The sequence below is a fragment of the Lynx canadensis genome, chromosome C2 (assembly GCF_007474595.2).
Source record: "Lynx canadensis isolate LIC74 chromosome C2, mLynCan4.pri.v2, whole genome shotgun sequence".
Taxonomy (NCBI): Eukaryota; Metazoa; Chordata; class Mammalia; order Carnivora; family Felidae; genus Lynx; species Lynx canadensis.
Window position 1 is genome coordinate 156,156,763 of NC_044311.2, and position 24,612 is coordinate 156,181,374.

General features: G+C 47.1%; 1 protein-coding gene and 1 non-coding gene across 2 annotated transcripts in view; both read right to left on the bottom strand.

Moving 5' to 3' along the window:
• The window catches only part of LOC115523110 (heat shock transcription factor 2 binding protein), a 93,484-nt gene that overhangs the window by 15,339 nt on the left and 53,533 nt on the right, over positions 1–24,612 (bottom strand). The window lies entirely within an intron of this gene.
• TRNAQ-UUG lies at positions 3,771–3,855 on the bottom strand. Its single transcript has one exon. It is a non-coding gene; the product is annotated as a tRNA-Gln (tRNA).

Consider the following 24,612-nt stretch of genomic DNA (forward strand, 5'->3'; position numbering starts at 1 on the left):
CGCCTCGACACGTGTCAAAATACATTAAAACAAGCAGCTGTCAGTAGCCGTGACAGAAATAGCGCTGGCAAACACAGTTCTCAGAACAGCGTCATCATCCATTAAATGAAGGCGACGCGTAATTTCTACATGTCAGAATCGGCGCAGGGGGACCTGGTGCGGTCAGCCGGGCCCAGGGGGAATCACACAGGCTCAGGCACAGAGTCTGCGGTCAGGAGGCCAGGACGTGAACGGCAACTGTGGTAGTTCTGAACGACAGGCCGCGGCAGGGGAGGCATTCACATCCTCTGAGCCTCGGTTTCCTCATCAATAAACAAGACCACCCACCACCTGGAAGAGTCGTCAGGGAGCGCCGCAGGGAGCGCCTGGAAGGATGTGCCAGGGAGGGTACTCGAACCAGAACCCTTCCTGGCTATCGCGCCCCCTTCAGCCGTGGGATTATCACTCGCCCGTGGCCTGACAGAACTCGGGCATCTTATCCGAAAGAGACTTCCAAGAATCACCTTTTGGTTTAGTCTTCTGGGAAGTTGAGCTTACGGGCAATACACTTGAGACGTGACAGTTTCTGGCAGAAGACGTGTTTCTATTTACTGGGCCAGCACGATGTGGGGACAAGCGGTGGCAGGAATGTGCAGCTTTAAGTGACTGTGGAGGAGACGATGGCTGTGACCCCAGAGGAGAACGTAAAGCTACCAAATTTCCTCACTGTGATCTTCTTCACTGGACTTCTGCCCTCACACAGAGACAAAAAAAAAGACTGAAAGAAACACAAAAAAGCCAAAGCAGCAGTGACCCATGGGACGGCATTGAGCACGTCCCCGGACTCCCAGAAGGAGAGGAGGCCAAGTCATAAAAATTGTGAAGAAACCACGGCCGAAAATATCCAAAGGCGAGGAAGCTATAAAGCACAGCCCCGGGCAGACAGAAGCACACGTGGCCCCTGAGAATCACGCGGCCACGAGCCAGTGATGTGGACACACTCAAGAGTGACGGGGGTGTGTCACAGACAGGCCAGGTCCAAGGCCGCAGAGCAGCAGCGTGGACAGAAGGCCAGAGAACGCCCGCCAGCCGCACCCCCGCACACGGCCCGGACGATGACGGCGAGGGAACACTGCGCGAGCCGGGGCCCGAGCCCGAGCTGCAGAGCTCCACGCCCGCGGACCTGTGCCTCAAAACGGTTCGAGGTCCTGCCGGCAGAAGGAGAGTGATCCCAGGTACAAACTCGGGTCTGACACACAGGAACAGAGAGAGGCAGAAACAGCAAATATATGGATATTTTTCCTCATACCTTTTTTTAAAATTTTTTTTAACATGTATTTATTTTTGAAGGAGAGAGAGACAGAGTGTGAGTGGGGAGAGGGGCAGAGAGCGAGGGAGACACAGAATCCGAAGCAGGCTCCAGGCTCCGAGCTGTCAGCACAGAGCCCGACGTGGGGCTCAAACTCGTGAACCGTGAGATCGTGACCTGAGCCGAAGTCGGACGCTCAGCCGACTGAGCCACCCAGGCACCCCTCTTTTTTTTTTTAATGTTTATTTTTTAGAGAGCGGGTGCATGAGTGGGGGAGGGGCAGAGAGAGGGGGGACAGAGGATCCGAAGCCAGCTCTGCGCTGACAGCAGGGAGCCCGATGTGGGGCTCGGACTTATGAACTGTGAGATCGTGACCTAAGCTAAAGGCGGCGCTCAGACAACTGGGCCACCCGGGTGCCCCTTCCTCATACCTTTTCAACGTCTTTAAAAGGCAGCTGTTTAGGGGCACCCGGCTGGCTCCAATGGTGGAGCACGCGACTCTTGACCTCAGGGTCGTGAGTTCAAGCCCCACACTGGGTGTAGAGATTACTTTAAAAAAAGTAAATCTTAAAATAAGTTAAGTAAATAAATAAATAAAATAAAAGGTAGCTGTTAAAAGTAAAAATAATAAAAATGTTTCTGGAGTTTTCCACACATGTATGGCAACAATTAGAAAAGGATGGAAGGGGGAAGGAACAGCAGTGCTGTAGGCTTCTTACCCTACACCTGAGCAGTAGAGTAGGTTTTGAACGTGGACTATGATAAGTTAAGCTAATAAGCTAATGAGCCAATAATGGAGACAAAATGAAATCACAAAATAATACTAACTTAATCCAGAAGAAAGCGGACACTGAAGGTAAAGAAAGAACAAAGAAAATATAGAACCAGTAGAAAACAAACAACAGGATGACAGATTTAAATACTCAGTAATATTTAATCTTCAAAATACAAGGCCCGACAATACATGGTTTACAAGAGTAATAATTTAATAAATGATTAATAAATAATAAATTAATTAATGAAGTAAAACCTTGTTTAGAGCCGGAGGCCACGGGGCGCCTGGGTGGCGCAGTCGGTTAAGCGTCCGACTTCAGCCAGGTCACGATCTCGCGGTCCGTGAGTTCGAGCCCCGCGTCAGGCTCTGGGCTGATGGCTCAGAGCCTGGAGCCTGTTTCCGATTCTGTGTCTCCCTCTCTCTCTGCCCCTCCCCCGTTCATGCTCTGTCTCTCTCTGTCCCAAAAATAAATAAAAACGTTGAAAAAAAGAACCGGAGGCCAGCAGGAGCAGCTCTCAGCCCCACCGCCCCTGGTCCACTACAGACCCAGCAAGGAGAGACTCCTGGGGTAGGAGGAAGGAAGGTTTCTTCCTGATCCTGGCAACAGCCCAGCCAATGAGAGGTCATCACAGCCCAGCCAATGAGAGACAACCTTTCTTTCCCCTATAAAATAGCTTCCTCTGCTCTATTCTTCAGACGTGTCCATAGTGTTGCCCTAGGTAGTTGGTACTGGGCTGCAGTTCTCTGTTACTCCAGAATAAACCCATTTTTGCTGGTAAGATAACTGGCAGTTTTGGGGCGCCTGGGTGGCTCGGTCGGTTAAGCGTCCGACCTTGGCTCAGGTCACGTTCTCACGGTCCGTGAGTTCAAGCCCCGCGTCGGGCTCTGTGCTGACGGCTCAGAGCCTGGAGCCTGTGTCAGATTCTGTCTCCCTCTCTCTCTGCCCCTCCCCTGTTCACGCTCTGTCTCTGTCTCAAAAATAAATAAAAATAAAAATGTTAAAAAAAAAAAAAAGATAACTGGCAGTTTTATTTTTAAGGTCAACACGTGGAAGTCACATTAAATATAAAGGGAGCGTAGGTTAAAAGGATGGAAATATGTTTTTTTTATTTAAAAAAAATCTTAATGGTTATTTATTATTTTGAGAAAGAGAGGAGAGAGAGACAGAAGTTGGTCGCTTAATCAACTAAACCACCCAAGCGCCCCTCAGGTGACCTCTTGATCCCTGGATAATTTGCAACAAAGAGAATGCTTATGAAGCTTTACATTCTGAATATATGTGAACGTATTAGGAAATACGACATTATCGTCTATGACTAACATAGTGTGCCACTGCATGTTGAATACAAGCGTTTCTGCCTTTTGGGGAGCTGTGACGCCACCTGTTATTTGCTTTGTGACGTCACCTTACTTTTTCATTTGTTGTATGTGGCACATGTTCTACTTTAGATTGGCTTATTTAATTTACAAATATTTGGAGATTTTCCAGATATATTTCTATTGAACTCTAACAATGCTACTGTGGTCAGAGAACATACCATGTATAATTCCAACCCTGCTAAGTTTATTGAGACATATTTAAAATTTTTTTATGTTTTTTATTATTTATTTTTGACAGAGAGAGACAGAGCACGAGCAGGGGAGGGGCAGAGAGAGAGGGAGACACAGAATCCGAAGCAGGCTCCAGGCTCCGAGCTGTCAGCACAGAGCCCGACGTGGGGCTCGAACCCACAAACTGTAGGATCAGGACCTGAGCCAAAGTCAGACGCTCAACCGACTGAGCCACCCAGGCGCCGCGAGATGTATTTTATAGCCCCAATCATAGTCTGTCTTGTAAATGTTCCACACACTCTGAAAAAGAATGTATGCCCCGCTGTTATTAGGTGGCATGTTTGTAAATGTTGTACTTTGAAGGTGGTTGATAATGTTGCTGAGGTCTTTATCCTTCCTGGTTTTCTGTCACCTCTTCTATCAGTTATAAGGAGAGGGATGCTGAAATCTGTGACCACCTCCGTGGATTCAGTTTTCCATTCACGTCTGTCAGTTTTTACTTCATGTGTTTTGCAACTCTGCTGGTAGGCGCATACACGTTTAGGACTGTTACGTCTGCTTAAGGAATTGACTCCTTGAAGGTTACACAGTGTCCTTCCTCATCCCTGGTCATGATCCCTCCTCTGAATTCCACTTTGTAGAGGTCAGTATAGCCACTGCAGTTTCCTTCTGATTAGTATTAGTATATCTATTTATATGTATGCATATATAAAGCACACATATAAAAACACATAATATATATTTATATATCCATTAAAAACATATTTCCACCAGGGTGCCTGGGTGTCTCAGTCCGTTAAGCATCCAACTTCGGCTCAGGTCATGATCTCACAGTTTGTGGGTTCGAGCCCCGCGTCGGGCTCTGTGCTGACAGCCCGGAGCCTGGAGCCCGCTTTGGATTCTGTGTCTCGCTTGCTGTCTGCCCCTCCCCCGCTCACACTCTGTCTCTCTCTTTCAAAATAATAAATATTAAAAAAAAAAAAAAGAGGTCCCTGATATAAATGCAGACCCTAGAAGACACAGGAAGTCTAAGACCCTGCATCACTCCTCTGCCTTAAATGCACTCACAGACACTCCTCTCCTTGGTGGCTGCTGGCTTCCTCTCCCCCAGGCTTGCTCACTCCTCTCCTATCTTCTGCTACACAATGCACTCCATCCATCCCGAGCCCCTCAGCCTCTTGTTCCCTCTGTCTTACTGCTCTTCTCTCAGACTGGAATGATGCCCTGGAGGAGCCACCCCTCACCGGAGCAACTCTGAGGCCCAGCCTTCCCCACCCACTCAGTACACCTGCACTGGGCCTGGTCACTCGTAGGCTCGCTAACGTTTAGGGAATCAACGAATGACACCACAAGAGAGCGAACACAGGAGTGAGCATGTTCCCCAGAAAATCACCCGCCACACCCCTGCATGGGTGCACAAAGCAGGCTTTGATCCTGGTTCCCCCACTTGCTGGCTCTATGGTTCCAGAAAAACCATCTTCTGAAAGCCACTGCTCCACAGGACAGATGGGCAGCCACAGCCCATTCCACGTGTGCCAGGCTCCTGGACGCTCAAGCACGTCATAAACTGGCTGTGTCCTGTGCAGTCCAGGGGACACAAAGCCCCCCCAAAAGCTTGTCCACAGTGCTGACTTCCCAGGGGACAAAAAGGAAAACCCACATCCTTTGAATGTAACAAATTAGGAACCTAACTGGAAACGTATGGCTAAAAGGTTGCAGACCTTGCTGCAGTCTCCAAAAGCCAGACCAGCCTCCTTCATTCACCTGATAGATGCCGATGGGACACGATGGGCCTCAAACCGCAGATTTGTCTGTGTACCGGGCAGGGACAGGGCAGACGGTGTGGCCTCCCTGGTGAGGCAGACTGGGTGAATGGAGGGCTGGCAGGGCTCGAGCAGGAGCAGGGCGACAGGTCACAGACAGGCAGTGCTGGGGAGGGCACTGAAGGTGGCGCAGGACACGGACCCACCCCTGGAACTAAGTGCCGTGCTCAGGGACGAGGGAGACGCCCCAGGCGTCTCAGTTCCTCTGCCTCCACACCCCTGCACGTCCTTTCCTCAGCTCTGATCCCCACACTTTGGGGGAAAACTCTGTGATGGGTAGTTTGCTAGGGAGTCAGAACTCAGGAAGAAGATGCTCTGGATGGAGACAAGAGGGTCCCAGTCACTAGCAATGACTGCCCCGAGATCAAGTACTCCATCAGCCCCCTTGCCTAAACCCCTCAATTTCCATGACTAAGCCTGCCCTGAGGCAGCCTTTGGTTATCCCCACCATTCCCTGAAAGAGGGAGGGCCCTAACAGAGGGAGGAGGCCCAGACCATGGGCTGGGCAGGTGTCTTGGCGGACTGCCACCATCAAGCCTTCCCCTGGAAAACACTGCAGTCCCCTTGCCGTGCCCTTTCAATCCACGAGTCTATTCAGCGCTGAGATCCAGCAACACCCAATCCAGCATCCTACCTCTCAGCTGCCACACACTGGCTGACTCCTCTGAAGACACCCGACGGAGCTACAGGTTGAGTGTTTGCCTTGAGAGCGATGGTTCCCAAGCCTCCTCCACCCGACACGCACACACCCATCCCTCCAGGACCCCAGAGTTACAGGGCGCTGCCTTATGGAGGCAGCCAGCAATCCGCAGGACAGATCTCGGTCCCGCCCTTGTCCCGCCCTCGGGACTGCTGCAACCCGGCCAGATCAGAGCCACCGTGCCTCCCGTCCTGCCTGGGGGTGGCGGAGGAGGGCCGGCAGACGCACACCCGCTCTGCTCGCAGGCCCGAAGCACCCGCGGTGCCCATGCCGGCGGCCGATGCAGGAGCGCATGAAGCCTTTGCTCCCCTTCCTCGCCTCTAACAGGGCTCCCACTGTGCCTTCACAACGGCCTGCCCACGTGTGCTTCTGATTCAGAATCGGAACTCAAACCGTCTGCGCCTCTAGGGTTTGGTCTTTTTCAAATGTTACAGCGTATTTACAACGCAATGCTGGTAACGGGCGGTGGGCCACGGACGAGGAACGCACACGCCTCGTTGGCACGCACGGGCACCTCACCTTCCTCGGGCTCCCCGCCCTCCCTCCGCAACTTGCTTCAAAGCCGTGCAGTTTCGTGGAGAAGTCCTCAGCCTGCCGGGAGAACTACACCCTTCACCTGGGCTCTAGACTCCTTTAGGAACTTGAGACGATGTCTCTCTCCAGCTGCCACCCGGCTGCTGCCGGCCACCCTCTGAGGACCCGGTTCTTCCCACAAGGAGACGGTGGTAAAAACCACTTACGTGTGACCAGCAAGTTACCACTTTCGAGCACTTCCACCCACATTACGCAGTTTCATCGCGGGGAAAATCTCCTTAGGCCAAAAGAAAATGAAACACTGCCGTCAAGTAACCCTGCCAAATCGATACGAGAGCACCTCGGCTGACTCTGCGGGGACAAGGAACGGACCGTCAGGATCCTGCTGTGGGAGGAGAAAATTCCTAAAGGCATCTTTCCTCCAATCCACAGTTAAGAGAACGAAGTTAGGTCAGAATGAAAGCCAGCGGCAGGTCCTGAGGGTACCGACATCATAACTCAAAAGGCATTCCCACGTTCCCTTGTCCAATCTCACGAAGGATATCAGCGTCAGGTGTGGGCTACGTCCTCCTGGGCCCAGAGCTCAGTGACTTGAACTTCTATGTGGAAAAGAGGCTGAGCATGTGCAAAGTCGTTTTCTGCCTTCATGACTGTCTGTGGCATTAAACCTGCCTTCCCCCACGCACTGAAACCCGCTCTCCTAAAGCACCGCACTCCTGCCCGCGTGGCCTTGGAGCCTCCACACATCCACGAGCCTCAGTACCTTTGCGGGTAAAACACAGCTGCGGGGAAGGCTGCGCGAGATGTGGTGAGTGAGGGCGCCAGCCCCGGGGCTTCCAGGCAGGAAGTGCACAAGCCCAAGTGTGGTATTCGTATCCGCTATCCCTGCGGTTCACGCAGAGATGACACGGGCTGGCAGCGACGAAAATGTGAGCCGGACACACGTATTTCACAACATTATATAGAAGTCGACCCTCTACTACCTTCCCTCACAGATGAAAGCCTTGCCTTAGTGATGCTCAGCTTTTTATTTTTTTAACTTACATCCAAATTAGGTAGCATATAGTGCAACAATGATTTCAGGAGTAGATTCCTTGGTGCCCCTTACCCATTTAGCCCACCCCCCCTCCCACAACCCCTCCAGTATACCCTCAGTTTGTTCTCCATATTTATGAGTCTCTTCTGTTTTGTCTCCCTCCCTGTTTTTGTATTATTTTTGCTTCCCTTCCCTTATGTTCATCAGTTTTCTCTTAAAGTGAAGCCATATGTTTGTCTTTCTCTAATTTCACTTAGCATAATATCCTCTAGTTCCATCCATGTTGTTGCAAATGGCAAGATTTCATTCTTTTTGATGGCTGAGTAATACTCCATCGTATATATATACGACATCTCCTTTATCCATTCATCCCTCGATGGACATTTGGGCTCTTTCCATACTCTGGCTATTGTCGATAGTGCTGCTATAAACATGGGGGTGCATGTGTCCCTTCGAAACAGCACGCCTGTATCCCGTGGATAAATGCCTAGTAGTGCAACTGCTGGGTCGTAGGGTAGTTCTATTTTTCGTTTTTTGAGAAATCTCCACACTCTTTTCCAGAGTGGCTGCACCAGTTTGCATTGCCACCAACAATGCAAAAGAGATCCTCTTTCTCCGCATCCTCGCCAACATCTGTTGTTTGAGTTGTTAATGTTGTCCATTCTGACAGGTGTGAGGTGGTATCTCAGTGTGGTTTTGATTTGCATTTCCCTAGAGATGAGTGACGTTGAGCATTTTTTCATGTGTCAGTTGGCCATCTGGAAGCCTTCTTTGGAGAAGTGTCTATTCATGTCTTTTGCCCATTTCTTCACTGGATTGTTTTTTGGGTGTTGAGTTTGAGAATTTCTTTACAGATTTTGGATACTAACCTTTTACCTGATATGTTGTTTGCAAATACCTTCTCCCATTCTGTCGGTTGCCTTTTAGTTTTGCTGATTGTTTCCTTCACTGTGCAGAAGCCTTTTATCTTGACGAGGTCCCAATAGTTCATTTTTGCTTTTGTTTCCCTTGCCTCTGGACACGTGTTGAGTAAGAAGTTGCTGTGGCCAAGATCAAAGAGGTTTTTGCCTGCTTTCTCCTTGAGGATTTTAATGGCTTCCTGTCTTACATTTAGGTCTTTCATCCATGTTGAGTTTATTTTTGTGTCTGGTGTGAGAAAGTGGTCCAGGTTCATTCTTCTGCATGTCGCTGTCCAGTTTTCCCAGCACCACTTGCTGAAGAGACTGTCTTTATTCCATTGGATATTCTTTCCTGCTTTGTGAAAGGTTAGTTGGCCATCCGTTTGTGAGTCCATTTCTGGGTTCTCTATTCTGTTCCATTGATCTCAGTGTCTGTTTTTGTGCCAGGTGATGCAAACTTTTCAAAGAAAGACATAATTCTGATCTATATTCCTAAGAGCGAAGCACCCTGTGCACGGTCTTGAAAATCAAATGTGTAAGTTACCTTTTTGGCTGACAAGTAAAATCGTGTAAAGTCAAGGGAAACAGCTAACTCAGTTTAAAAAGAAACTTCACTGCACATTACTTGATGCCAAAATAGTGCTTTTAATGATCCTGCTGCCATCCTCGTCCCCGTTCCTCACTGTTGATAACACAACAGCCAGCATTGTTAAGAAACTGCTCGGCTAAACCAGGGAAACGTGTCACTCGTGGGTCTGAAATGCACCAGTGCTGGCGACTCCGTGTGGCCCCGTGCTGGCCGCGCTCGGGCTGCAGACTGACTGAGCTCTCATACGTGCTCTGAAGCACACGTCGACATCACTGTTTTATAGATGAAGACTGGAGGCACAGGCCGGTCACCAAACTTGCCAGAGACAAAACAAACAAGCAGGATTCACACTCCCACCTCTCCTTGCCCCTTCTCAAGCACAGTAGTGGCTCCGTGGACTTCTCTGGTCTTGTACTACATATTTTGTCAAGAAGAGAAAAGCCCAGGGGCACCTGGGTGGCTCAGTCGGTTGAGCGTCCGACTTTGGCTCAGGTCATAATCTCGCGGTCCGTGAGGTCAAGCCCCACGTGGGGCTCTGCGCTGACAGCTCGGAGCCTGGAGCCTGCTTCGGATTCTGTGTCTCCCTCTCTCTCTGCCCCTCCCCCGCTCATGCTCTGTCTCTCTCACTCTCAAAAATGAATAAATGTTTTAAAAAAAGAAGAGAAAAGCCGGTATGATGGCGCTGGTGGATGTGTTTTAAAGCAAATGCAGATGTTCCCTCCCACTATCCCACCTGTATACGCTTTCACTCTGCGTATGGAGAAACCTGAAACTGGTTTAGAAAATGTTACTGGATTTACCACAGAGCAGTGAGTCAAAATGGTTCAGCTCCAAGTATCAAACTGCAACTCAGAATGGCCTGACGGTGATATATCATCTCATGTCAAGTGCAGAAGTAGGGTTGGATTCGGTGGCTCGGTTATATCATCGAAGGCCGGGACCCTTTCTTCCCTCTGTCCTCTCCCCCACAGCATCTCCTATGAGGTAGCTCACGTTGCTCACGCTGAGGTATAACATGCTTCCTTGTCCATATCCAGTGAGGGAGAAACCCCTGCACCACCCCTGCGGTCTGGATGGGCCCACCTAGCTCATGCGTCCATCTGTGGACCAGTGACTGCGGACAGAGGATGCCATGCACCGGATGGCATCAGCCTTGAGGCTGAAGCCACTCGGTGGCACGGAGGCAGGACTCCCACGGCTGCCTCAGAGCCCTAACCCTCCCACCTGCCTTACACATCGAAGTGAACGGGCAGATGTGAGAAGCTGGACGCCTGGGCCCCGCTCCCAGTAACTAAATTGTGGCCTTTAGGGATGGAGACCCAAGCACAAATATCAGGGCACATGTATGTGTTTTCTTTCTTTCTCTCTCTCTCTCTCTTTTTTTTTTCTTCCACAAAAACCCCTACTGGAGTTTAGGATCTACCTCTACGTCACATCGTCCATAAAAGGGAAAGTGAAGCCTTGAATAGTTAGATCCAAGGAAGAAAACAAAGGTGCTGGACAAGCCATTCACAGGGTCCTGCACGCACAGCCACAGCCAAATACATCATGAAAGAAAGACAGTGTGGTTCCTAATCCCAGCTACACCAGGGTGCAGTGCCCCTGCCCAGTGCCCAGTGCCCAGTTTTATGCCATACAAAAGAGGAGTGGTGATCTCAGAGTGCTATGATCTGCCCCATCGTGAGGGAGACGACTCTGTAGCCCGCAGTGATGCAAGCAGAGCTCTCACGGGTACTTTCCCAGATTACAGTGCGGGGGGGGGGGGGGGCGGGCAGAGGATCCCCCCCCCTTCTGTGCTGTTCCTAGGCTGAAGCCACAATGGCCTTTGGTGCCGTGGCAACGTCTCTGCCCTACACAGGTTTCTGTGGCCTGCTGGGACACTCGGCTGGGAGTGTGATGCAGGCAAGACTAGAGGGTGCTCCGGCCATATGCCTGCTGGTCCAGCCAGGACCTCTACTGGGACCCTGGGACCGTGGGACCCAGAAGTTTTTCTCTACAATTATAGCACTTGCGGTGTTATATTTGTGTCCAAGAAATAGAACCCAACAAATACTTGGTAAACACTAACTCCCCAGTTAGAAACCTTCTAAAGGGTTTCCTTTGACTTCTGAATAAAGATGGCTTCCAGAAGGTTACATAACTAATGTCACTGATAGTGTGTGTTCACAGCTGGAAGGCGTGCAAATCCAGCGGGAAATGACATCAGCTGAGGATGAATAATCTGATAAAGAACAATAATCCTAAGCACCAGATCCTTCACCAGTGAGTCAATGAAGAATAGGCAGTGAGGTCTCTTCTTAAAGGATACAGAACCCATGTGGAGAAAGTGATCATAAAAATCATTCTAGTGTTAGTGGCCAATAGTATAACAAACTACCAAAAATGAAGCAAATTTCACGCTGTAGAAACCTACTTTTTTATGTTTTGGGTTTTTTTTTTTTTCTTTTTTGAGAGAGAGCACAAACAGAGGAGAGGCAGAGACAGAGGCAGAGAATCCCAAGCAGGCTCCATGTTGTCAGCACAGAGCCCAACACAACAGGGTTCAAACTCACGAAACTATGAGATCATGACCTGAGCAGAAATCAAGAGTCAGACACTTAACCAATTGAGCCACCCAAGCGCCCCCCACATTTTAGTAACCTACTTATATGCCAGAAAAGAGGTCACCATTTAAAGACAAACTGCAAGGGAAAGTAACTCCTCATCCAAGAAAATGTTAAGTCACGGTGTGTTTTGAAGTAAGACATACTAATTTTTGTTTAGTTTTTAATTACTTCTTTCCTATTCGAAGTTGAAAATCTGCAAAATTAGAATCTGACTGCCGTTAGCACAAATGCCCGAAACTCTCTTCTTGCTACGCTGACCAGGGCAGCACTCACCTCCTCACAATCGCCTCCTGTCCCCACCCCGCCATGTGCCTCCTGCTCTTGACTCTGTGCCTCACAGACACTCGGCTCACAGGTCACCAGTGAGTCTCTGTGTCCAAGCCTTTTCTCCATTCCCATTTTCTTCAAGTTACATCTGACACCATTAGACTCTCTTCTTCTCAGAGAACTATTTTCTCCCTTTTAAAAAATTTAGACAGCATTTCCATTTACTCCTCCACTGAATTCTCATGGCCTCCCTTTGAGGAAGACAGGAACAGTATTATAAATGGCAGCCTGAGTACCGTAGAATTACCCCATACCCCATGCCTCTGGCCTATCACATAAACCCCGAAGTTTCTCATTGCCAATGACCTTCTGGAGAGTTCCATTTGGATATATATTTTTTACTGTTACTTCAAACTGAGCATGTCCCACACCAAATTCATCTTCCCACATACACTAGCTCCCCTTCCTAAATTGCGACTGTGAGTTCATTATACCTATGTCAGACTATGGTAAATTTTAGATGGCTTTCAACTTGTTGGGTTTGACATATGTAAGCCAAATGTTTCCCAACATCCTTCAAGCATGAAGCAGTTGGGGCATCTGGGTGGTTTAGTCAGTTAGGTGTCCAACGCTTGATCTCAGCTCAGGTCACGATTTCATGTTTCATGTCGAGCCCTACATCAGGCTCTGCGCTGACAGCATGGAGTCTGCTTGGGATTCTCTCTCTCCCCCTCTCTCTGCCCCTTCTCCCATCTCTCTCTCTGGAGCTCGCTCACACACTCTCTCTCTCTCTGAAAATAAATAAAACTTAAAAAAAAAATCCTTGTAGGGGTGCCCGGGTGACTCAGTCAGTTAGGTATCCAAGTTCAGCTTAGGTCGTGATCCCACAGTTCATGGGTTCAAGCCCCACGTCGGGCTCTGTGCTGACAGCTCAGAGCCTAGAGCCTGTTTCGGATCCTGTGTCTCCCTCTCTCTCTGCCCCTTCCCCACTCGTGCTCCCTCGTGCTCTCTCTCTCAAAAATAAATAAACATTAAAACATTTTTAATTAAAAATAATAAATAAATCTTTGTAAATAAAGGCCATAAATATTTTGCTTTTCAACCACACAGTTATCACCAATGTTCATGTGCTGGAGATGCAGCCTACTGGGACTATGACATAAGACAGTACTCTTGAAAAGCCACATATCTGGGCTGACAGGGACACTGAGGTCATAACTCAACTTCCCCTAGCATCCAAACCTTTCAGTCTCCCTCTGTGAAAATAACCCAGAGACATACAATCAAACCCCCAATCTTCTCCGTGATATAACCAAATTTCAAACAATGGCTTTTCATCTCAAGATGATGGACAGCTTCACACAAACTGGTCTTTCATTCACTTGAGACATATTTTTGGTTCCATCTGTGAACCAAACGAAGATCCCTGTGCTCTTGAAGCTTCCATTCCAGTGTGGAAGACAGACAACAACCCCCATGGAACGAGGAGGGAAACTGTGCTTGGTGTTAAAGGTGACCGGTGCCATGGAAGAAGATGAAGTGGAATCAAGGTGTGGGGTGCACGGGAGAGGTGCACTGCCCTGATGGAGAGGAAACTGAGGCTTACACTAACTGAAGAAAAGCAAGATGAGTGAGTCATAGAAGATTCCAGAGTAACTTGAAATTTGAGAAAGAGCTAGAGACCAGGACTTGGGAAGGACGGGACCAAGCTGACACCAGCTATGGGGCTCCTTCCAGCATTTCTTATCTCAGCATCCCTACCCTGGCTTCGGTGATGGTCAGCACCGATCGACTTTCCCCAGGCAGCCAGGACCGCCACAGGCGGCTCTAGACTCACGCCTGGTAGTTCCACGGCCCAGAGTGGGAAGAATACTCTTCCTCGCCGGCTCCAACCAGCAAAGTCTGAGAAGACGACTCCGGTCCTGCTCCGCTCACACACCCATCACTGAGATCATCACTCGGCACTGCTGGGTCCCTCCCTGACCAGGGTAGAAGGCCCGCTCCAGAGGAAGAAGGCAGGAGCACAGAGGGCAACCAGGGTGACAGCCCCAAAGAGACCAGGTCAAGGGCTCACTTGCCCAGCCCAGAGGCTAATCCCGCCAGCGAAGCCTAACTTGGAGTTCAGTCTCGGTCCGGGCTGTGTGATCGATTTGAGGGATCTGCCCGAAGAGTGTGCGGAACAGGAGGTGTCTTCGGGTGCTGCTGGGCCAGCCGTGAGCCGCCACTAACCGTTTGCAGGCCACGGCGAAGAGCCCCAGAGGCTGAGGAGAAGGTTACATGGATTCAGAAGACCCTGAGATCCAGTCAGGGCTCAGGCCGGTGGCGAACTGGAGAGCAAAGCCACAACGGAGGCAAGAGGCTGCGCAGAAAGCAGGATGAGCACTGCCGGCAGGGCAGCCACGGCCCGAGGGAGAGCAGACGCCAGCTCCCAGGGTGCCGAGCCGCGCAGGGCCGCTTCCGCGGCACGAGGGCCGAGGCCCCAGCTGAGGGACACTGGGAGAGGCAGGCTTGTGAGAACAGGAATTCCAGAGAAACCTAAGATCTGGTTCCTACAAAAACGCAACGGTCTAGTTGGAGATAACTGGCATTTGTGACACAAAAGAACAAGAAAATGTGAAACTGTCTCTAAGTAAGATGGGAAACCAGAGCAGAGAGAGCGCCACGCGGACCGGGGCAACAGCAGAGGCCTCCTAAGAGGTACAACCTGAGCTGAGCCTCCAAGACGAGCGGGAAGAGGAAACACGGACAGATGGAGGGATATTCAAAGTTGTGGGGATTTCTTATGTTTCTATGTATAATACAAACAAGGTCATATTTACACGTTCTGGGGAAGCTACTTTCCCTGGGCAACGATACACTACAACTATCGTCCCACGTTGTTCTACTACACTTGTACGATGGACACTTCAAACAGTTTTTTTAATTGTGGTAAAACTTACATAAAATTTACCATGTTGACCATTCTCAAGTGTGCGGTCCAGTGGTGCTAAGTCCATTCACAGCCTTTGCGGCCGTCACCTCCGTCTCCAGGACTCTTTTCATCTTGTAGAACGGACACTACCTCCATTAACCCTTCTCCTTCCCCTGCCCCTGGCAACCGCGGTTCTACTTCCGGTTTGTGAGTGTGACTGCTTTACACGCCTCCTATGAGTGGAATCGTGCAGAATTTGTCTTTGGGGATTGGCTTGCTTCACCGAGCATCACGTCCTCAAGATTCAACCATGTTGTAGGTGTCAGAAGGTCCTTCTCTCTGGCCGAAGAACATCCCACTGCGTGTATACTCCACATTTCCTGTAACCATTCATCCATCAGTGGACATTCTGGTTGCCTCCATATCTTGCTGCAGTGAACATGGCTATCCAAATACCTCTTCAAGATCCTGTTTTTCATTCTTTTGGGTAAATAACCCAGAAGTGGGATAAGATCTTTCACTTCTGCTAGGAGTCTTTCAAGCAACAGTTTCAACAGAGTTGCTCCGAAACACCAGCCCTCCCCAGGTATCACACTTGGCACGTGGCAAGGACTGGCGTTATGTCCTGCTGTCATGTTCTCCCAGCTTGAAGAACTTTCTTTCTGGTAAAGAAGGTCTGCCAGCAATAAAATCCCTTGGACCTGGTTTACCCAGGAATGTATTTTGCCTTCACTTCTGAAGAATAGTTTAGCTGGACACAAAATTGTTAGTAGTCTCTCAGAACTTTGAAAACCTCATCCCTCTGCTTCATGACCACCGTTTCTGACAAGCAGAGAGCTGTTAATCTTGCTGTGGTTCTCTTATACATGTTTTTCCCTTGCTGATTTCAAGATGTTTTCTTTGTCTCAAGTTTCAACAGTCTGACTGGGATTTGTCTAGAGGTAGATCTGTGTTTATCCTACTTGGAACGCGCTATACTTCTTGGATGTTGTAGACTTGTTTTCATCAAAGTTAGGAAGTTTTCTGACATTATTTCTTCAAATAATTTTTTTCTGTTTCTCTCTCTCTTGAATTTCCTTCAGGACTGTGCACATATTGGTGTGTCTGATAATGTCCCACAGGCCTCTGAGCTTGATCATTTTCTTCACTCGTTTTTGTTTCTATTCTCCAGACCAGATACTCTCTATTTATCTAGCTCTCAGTCTGCTGGTTCTTCCCACTACTGGCTCAAATGTGCTGTGGAACCTGCCTAGTAAAGCCCATTAATTTCTACTTTTTTCTAGATTTCCTCCTTGGACTTTATTTGGGTTGTTTCAATTTTTTTTAAATCTTTATGCTACATGTTTAGTTCATTAATCTTCTGCTTTCCTCCTTAAACTAATAAAATTTCTAGTAAATGCTTATTTGGGTGCATTTCACCATTTTTGATATGTAATATTTCTATTATTCAGTTCAAAATATCTGATTGATATTATGATTCCTTCTTCTACTCACGGGTTACTTAATTTTACTCATGTTTTTGTCACTAATTTCCAGTTTCATTGTACTGTGGCCAGAGAAGATATTCCGCATGATTCGGATCATCTGAAATTTGTTGAGACATGCTTTCTTTATAACCCAGAATGCTACAGTTTTTTGTTTTGAGACTATATTAGGAAGTGCATAGAGAAATTCACAATTGTTGTAGCCTTCTGATGAATTGATAAGAATATGCCTCATATTGTCTTCCTTTTACTCTGAACCATTAACATACTATGGAGTTTTAGATGGAACTATATAAACAACATGTATTTTGTTGATTATGATAGTTTCAATCCAGTCTAACATTACTACCTTTTACGAGTCATTTAGCCCACTTGCGCATATACTTGGATTGAATGCTGCCAGCATCTTTTCTTTTTTTGTTTTTTTCTCTTGCCATCTTCTGAATTCCTTTTCACCTTCCATTTTATCCAGTATTCATATTATTTATAGGTGTATGTTCTATTATCTACACGTTACCCTAGAAATTTAAGCTGCATGTTAATTATCAAAGTCTGAAATGAGCCATCACTACTGCTCTCCTCCTGGGCAGCACTGGACTCATAATGCTGTAACTTAGTTTATCGCCCACCCAGGACACGTGCCACTGTTCCGCTCTTGGTGTTTCTAATTCTATCGCTTTGGTTTTGTTGGCTTTGTTCCATACAGTCCACGCCTACTTCGATTTATCCCCACATCTACCACTCTCTCTGGCCCTCATTCTCTCCTGCATACTTTCCGTCTGAGAGGACCCTCCTCCTGAAGCACACCCTGGGAAGGTCTGTGGAGATGAAGCCTCAGTTCTTGTTTGTCTGAAACGTCTCCATCTCACCCCTGCTCTGAAAGAGACTGGCGGGAGGGGGAGACCTGCAAATCCAGGCTGACAGCTATTCTCTCGGCATCAGATGGGACACTGTCGCTGTCCGGGCTCAACCAGCAGTCTAAGTGCCACTCCTCTGAAGGCACACCGTTTGCTGTCTGCCTGCCTCTCAGACCTTCTCCAATACTCTGTGGTTTTCATTACGATGGCTCTGAGGGGAGGTTGCATTTATCTTGCTTCCAAGTAGGTAGACTTCTCAAATGAAGTAACGAGACTGGGGGACTCCTTCAAACGTCGTTTCTGTTCCACTCGCTCCCCTCCCTTCCCGGACTCTGGTTGGTCACATGTGAAATTCGCATCTCTCTTCCACGTCCCTCATCTGCTGCTATTTTCCATCTCTGTGCTTCATTCTCAATCACTTCTTCAGATCTGTCTATGTCAATTTAATTATCTCTTCAACTATGTATAATCTGTGTTAAACTGTCCCATAAATTTATAATAGCAATCATTATACTGTTTATCTCCAAAAATATTATTTGGTCCTTTTTCAGATCTGCCTGGTCATTTCTACAATGTCTTACTCTTTACTCATATATTAATCCCCTCTTTTATTTCTTAAAACACATTAAATTTACTTTATAGTGACCCAATAATTCATATATCTGAAATCTTCTGCAAGTCTATGTTATGTGTTATTTACTAATGATGTTTCCCATGCCTCTTGTGATTTTTAGTATGTGAGCTCAGGTTCTTAAAACCTTATCTGTAAGAATTCTTTAAGGACTTGGTTGACGTCAAAAGATTCTCCAGAAAAGATCTTCATTGTTCTCTAAATGAGGACCACCCAGGAGGTGAGAATTAAGGCTTCAAAGCTGCTTGAAAACCAACCTATGGTGGTAAATTCTCAGAAGAGATTATCCTCCAGTTTGCTCAGTGCCAAAGATCAAACAGACAATGATCAGTTCACAACTTCTTGGGAGCTTCCTGGGTGCAATCTGAGATCAGCCCCTACAGACTGAGGGCAGGAAAAGACCAAAGAGAAAGGCTGCCACTCCAGCCTGGTAGCTGGCAGGTTTAATAAGCAAAGGGAGCTTACACACGAGGCTTGTCTCGGCCATCCACAAGATTTGCGGATCCCTGCACTCACCCACCAGAATAGAAGGTTAAAAGTAGAACTATCCTATGATCTTGCAACTGCACTACTAGCTACTTACCCAAAGAATACAAGAACACTAATTCAAACGGATACGTGCACACGACGTTTATAGCAACATTATCTACAACAGCTAAACATGGAAACAACCCAAGTGTCCATCGACCGAGTAAGATAAAGAAAATGTGGTATATGTACATGTGTGTATATACATGTATATGTACACACACCCACACCCACACCCCCCCCCACACACACAGGAATATTACTCAGCCATAAAAAAGAATGAAATCTTGCAATCTGCAATGCCATGGGTGGAGCCAGAGAGTATAATGCTAAATGCAGGAAGTCAGTCAGAGAAAGACAAACGCCATATGAATTCACACATATGTGGAATTTGAGAAACAAAACAAAGGAAAAAAACCAGAGGGAGACAAATGAAGAAACAGACTCTTAACTACAGAGAACAAACTGATGGTCACCAGAGGGGAGGTGAGTGGAGGAAAGTGAAACAGGTGATGGGGATCAAGGAGGGCCCTCGTCACGATGAACGCGGTGTTGTACGGAAATGCTGAATCGCTATCCTGAAACTAATGTGACACTGAATGTTAAATAAGTGGAATTTAAATAAGAACTTTACAAAATAAAAGAAATAAACACATAAAAACACTTCTATCTTCCCCCCAAAAAAGTTCACACAGAGGCTTTAAGTGGGTTCAGCCACGTACACTGTCCAGTCTCAACGCCACATCACCATCTCCAGGCTACGTTCTTGGGACGCCTTCTGGGAGCAAGAAAGACAACAGAGGGCACATTCCGAGAATGAGATGGGGGGTGAGGAGCCTCCAGTTCCCAGGGTCCAACCAGGTCTCAAGCAGCAGTCATGTCCTCTCGACGACCTCCCCTAAGAGCAATTTTCCTGCAGTCCCCAAGGGTTGGAGGAGTATCCTCAGTTTACCCCTCCAATGCTGGTAAATGCCTTTGGGAGTCCCTACCGGGCTACTCATCTGGGATGGGACCTGGGCTTTGTTTCTTGTCCCCACACCCTGGGAGGCCATGGAAACTAAAGGTCATTTTGACAAATGCCCTCAAGGCAGGAGTTAGCTCAGGTCTATAACTTCTTTGGTGTCCCACTTTCGCTTGGTTTTTTGTGCTTTAGATACAATTACTTTTCTCCTAGCTCAGAGGAGCATTTAAAAAACTTTTTTTTTTTTTACGTCTCACTCAACATTTTGACTGTTTTCAATAAGGAGAGTTGGTCTGGGATCTATTCCATCATACCACTGGCTCCCCACTCATGCCCTGCAAGGAAGGACAGAAGGGAGATCTGTAGGAGGCTGCTGGGAATTCTTTAAATGAAAGATGATGGAGGCTCAAAGCCAGGTGGGGTTGGTAGACGGCGGTCAGATTCTGGACATATTTTGAAAGCGGAGCCATCAAGATCTCCTTACAGGTTGGATGTGGGTGTGAAAGGAAAAGGAGACAAGATTCACTATAAGGTTTTTAAAGGCCTGAGAAACCAAAATAGAGCTGTCATTAACAGAGACTGGGAAGGCCATGGCAAGAGGTCAGTGTCGGGAAAGATTAGGAATTTAGCCTGAACACAAGGAGTTTCGGTATCCATTAGACGTCCGCGGGGAGACGTCTGGATGCCTGCTAGACAAGGTCCGCATGGAGAGGTCTGAATGTTTACTCAGATATCCACGTGGGGACACCAAGGAGGCAGGTGGACATATGAGTACGGAGTTCAGGACAGAGGTCTGGGCTAAACATACAAACTTGGTGGGATTATCAGTGTCTCGCACTGCTTACACACACTAAATAAATGTAAGACAGAGGCAAGTGCCTTCCTATTCAACATCGTACACACGGCCAGGAAACACAGCGCAGAAGAGTTACAAGCGTGATCAAGATACTAGTCTGCGCTCACGGTGACATAACCTGTGGTCATCATCCCGATACATTCTGTCCTCACCAGCCGTTTACTAGCTCTCCATGCCAGCTCTGCAGCTTAAGAGGAATGTTGAGAATGTAGAGACGGCATGGGGAAAAGCCAGTCACAGAGGCGCACAGAGGGAAGGAAAATGCAATCCGACAGATGTTAAAGGAAACGAGGTTGTTTGGTGAGGGGTGATTCACAGCAACCGGTTCTATACTCTGGGTTGGGAAGTCCAGACACGTGCTAGCGACCTGCTACCTTTAGGTCAAAGGAAATAAAAGGAAGTGAGCTTTCGCTGCAGCACGAAAGATTTACCTGCGGCACAACATATTTCACACCGACTCTGTTAGGTGTTGGACCTGGCGCTGCTGCATTTTAATACACATTAAGACTCTTGAGGTAGGAATCTCCATTTTGCAGAACAGAAGAGCGGGATTCTAAAAGGTGAGGTGAATTCCCAAGTGCAAAAGCTGAAATTCTAATCAAATGCATCCCAAGTCGACATTCTTCAAAATACATCAAATCTCCCAACAGGAGAGCTGATAAAAGCAGGACCCTATTATTAAGAGAAGTAATGAAATCTATTTTCCTAGATCTTCTAAAAACTACAAAAGACTCTTATTTGTCTGGTATATTTTCACAGAGCAGATCTACCTAAAAGCAAAGGGATAGAACACACCGGTTTTCAAGTTCTGTCCCAGCTCTAAGCAGTTACAAGAGCCTAGAGCTCTGACAGTCACACTAAATCCACTGAGCACCAAGAAGCATGGATTACTTTTCAGGGAACTATTTTTGTTCCTATTTTCCTATTCTATAATAAAATACAGAATAGAAAATATATTCACCTTCCTATCATATGCACCAGAATCTATAACAAATTTCAAGGTTTTTAAAAAATGTTTTTAATGTTTGTTTATTTTTGAGAGAGACAGAGCACCACCAGCAGGGGCAGGGCAGAGAGAGAGGGGGACACAGAATCCGAAGCGGGCTCCAGGCTCCAAGCTGTCAGCACAGAGTCCAACATGGGACTTGAACCCACAAACCGTGAGATCACGACCTGAGCCGAAGTTGGACATTCAACCGACTGAGCCACCCAGGCACCCCAACAAATTTCAATTTTTAAGCTGAACTAATTCCACAAATAATTTGAGGGTCAAACGTCCTGGGTTTACTAGACCTTGCCTTTGTTTGACTGTGATAACAGCTCTAAAGATACCAGGCAAAATGACCTTGTAAAAGATTTATTAGGGTTTGGGTTGTGCCCACTGTGTCAAAAGAACAGCTGTCTTCACGGACAAGAAAGACTGATGCCACAGTGGGGAAAAGTGGCATTAAGGCAACTTCACCACAGTCCCCTACTGGACACAATCCAAAGTTTAAGCAGAACAGTCCATTCGGGTCAAAGAGCACCGTGTCCAGTGAGCGCCAGGGCCGCTCAGACTGCTCATGCCTAGAGAGCTGTATAAATTGAAGTCAGACCCAACAATTCTCTCTCAGCTGCAGACAATTTCTGGAGTACCATAGCTAAACAGGACCCTGTAGAACGTTTAAGGCCCTCCTTCGATAAGAAAGTAAACAGCGGACAGAAGGTGCTAGCTTAAAAAGAGAGGAGCATATGGTTGCAGGACCCCCCGTGTCCAAGGCCAAGCCCAGCCAGCTTACAGGCAGGTAAAGGCAGGGAGGCACCCAGAACTAGGCTGCCACGTCTGAGGTGCTTCTGCAAAGCAGCAGTCCAACATGGAGGCCAAGAGATGGGGTCTGGAGCCCACCTGTCAGGCTTTGCACTCAGCAGCTATACAACCTTGAGCAAGTCACTTCGCCTTTATGTGCCTTTAGTTGCCTCATCTATAAAAGAGAAGTTACAGTATTTGCCTTCTAATGGCATTTAGAGAATGAACTCTGTGAATATATGTAAAGCATTTACAACAGTGACTGCCACTCAAAAAGTATCTAGTTATTGTCTCCCTGTCACCACCTCCTCCCCCTCCAACTGGCATCGTGGGCATGATGTGCCCATGACAACTGGCCTGGATGGGCACCTGATAGGTCAGGTCCAGGACACATGCTGGAGTCCACAGCCCTTAGTTCACACTCTCAAGAGAGTAAAAGCTGTCTGGTCGAGCATCCAACCCTGGGGGCTGGGAGTTATCACGCTGTACAAAACACAGCGCTTGAGACTATGGAAGTCTGGTGTTTTATCCTACTTGCCAGCTAACGGCTCAGCAGGTTGTAGTTTCACGGGTGCTGGAAGGAGAGACTCGAAACTCCTGAGTCCAAGATAAAGGACTGCACTACTCACCAGCAACCGCCACATCCACACTTGGGCCAGTTCAGCGAGACCCAATTCTACAGCGCCATGAACAGGCCATGGGTTGCCTTACACAGGAGGAACCCCAGATCTTTCATAATGGGGAATAAGCCTACCTGACCTTTGCCCTAGAGGGAAGCATTACCCCTACTGCATGCTTGTAAACAAGCCCACCCTTTGCTCTGGAGATAGACAGCATCTCTACCTACTAAGGGTGCTCACTATGCAAGCATCCTTGCAAAAACAGCTAGGAACAAAGGAGGTCAGTTCCTCTATTCTTAAGATATAAAGAAACATGAGAGTTCCCTGTTTCCAACAAAACTAAATAAATGGACATATATACTATGTTCATGGACTGGAAGGCTCAATATTGCTAAAATGCCAATTCTCCCCAAATGAAATGTCAATTCAGCACAACCCCGATAAAAGTCTCAATAGGATTTGTTTTTGGTAGAAAGTGACATGCTGATTTCTCAAATTATCTGGAAACACAAAGAACTTAGAAATAACGAAAAAAAAACTTTGAAAAATCAGAACAGTGTTGGAGGATTTACATTACCTGATGTAAGATTTATTATAGAGTATGATACTGGCATAAAGACAAAAATGGATCCACAGAACAGAATAGTAAGTCCAAAACCACGCTCTCACATACACTGTCATGTGATTTTCAACAAAGGTTCAGAGGCAATCTGGTGGAGAAGGTGGCCTTCACAACAAATGGCATTATACCAACCAAGCAGCCGTACAGAAAACAAGAACTGGGATTCTCACTTCCTGCCACACGCAAGTATTATTCCAAAATGGATCACAGACCTAAATCTATAAAACTCAAAACTTTAGAACTATTAAAAGAAAACAAATTTAGGGGCACCTGGGTGGCTCAGTCAGTCGAGCATCCAACTTCAGCTCAGATCATGATCTCACAGTTCATGAGTTCAAGCCCCCCACATTGGGTTTGCTGCTGTCAACGCAGAGCCTGCTTCAGATCCTCTGTCCCCCTCTCTCTACCCTTCCCCTGCTTGTGCTCTCTCAAAAATAAATAAAACATTAATACACCAAAAGCACAATTCATAAAAGAAAAAGAACAAGTTAAACCTCATCAAAATTAAGAACTTCCATTCTTTGAAAATGCTTTAAAGAAAATGAAAAGACAAGCCACAGACTGGGAGAAAATATTTGCAAACCACGTACTGACAAAGGATTTGCATCTAGAATATACAATGAACTCTCGATACTCAATCAAAACAACCCAATTTTTTTTTAATGGGCAAAAGATATGAAACGATACCTTATCAGAGAAGATACATGGATGGGAAATTAGTACATGAAAAGGTGTTCAACATCGTTAGTCATAACAAAAGTGCAAATTAAGACCACAGTGAGGTGTCACTATCTAAAGTCTAAAGTTAAACAGAGAGACCAGCGAGCACTGACAAGGTTACATAGCAGTTGACATACTGCTGGGGGGTGTGCAAAATGGTAGCATACACTTACCATACACCTAGACGTTCCACTCCTAGGTATTTACCCAAAAGAAATGAAAACATATATCCATGCAAAGACATACTAGAATGTTCACAACAGTTTTATTTATAATAGCCGAAACCTAGAGACAACCCAAATGTCTATCAACACCTGAATAAATAAAGCAACTGCAGTGCACCCACATCACAAGGCACTATTTAGTGATAAAAAGCAGCCAATTATCAGTCCACAATAACAACATGGACGGATCTCAAAATAATCATGTTGAATGAGAGAAGCCAGGCAAAACAGAATACAAGATGCAGGAATCCAGGAATATAAACTCGTGGAAAATGAAAACTAATTTATAGTGCAAAAAGGTGGTGAATGAGTGGGAAGACAGGAGCAGAGGGATGGGAGGGAGG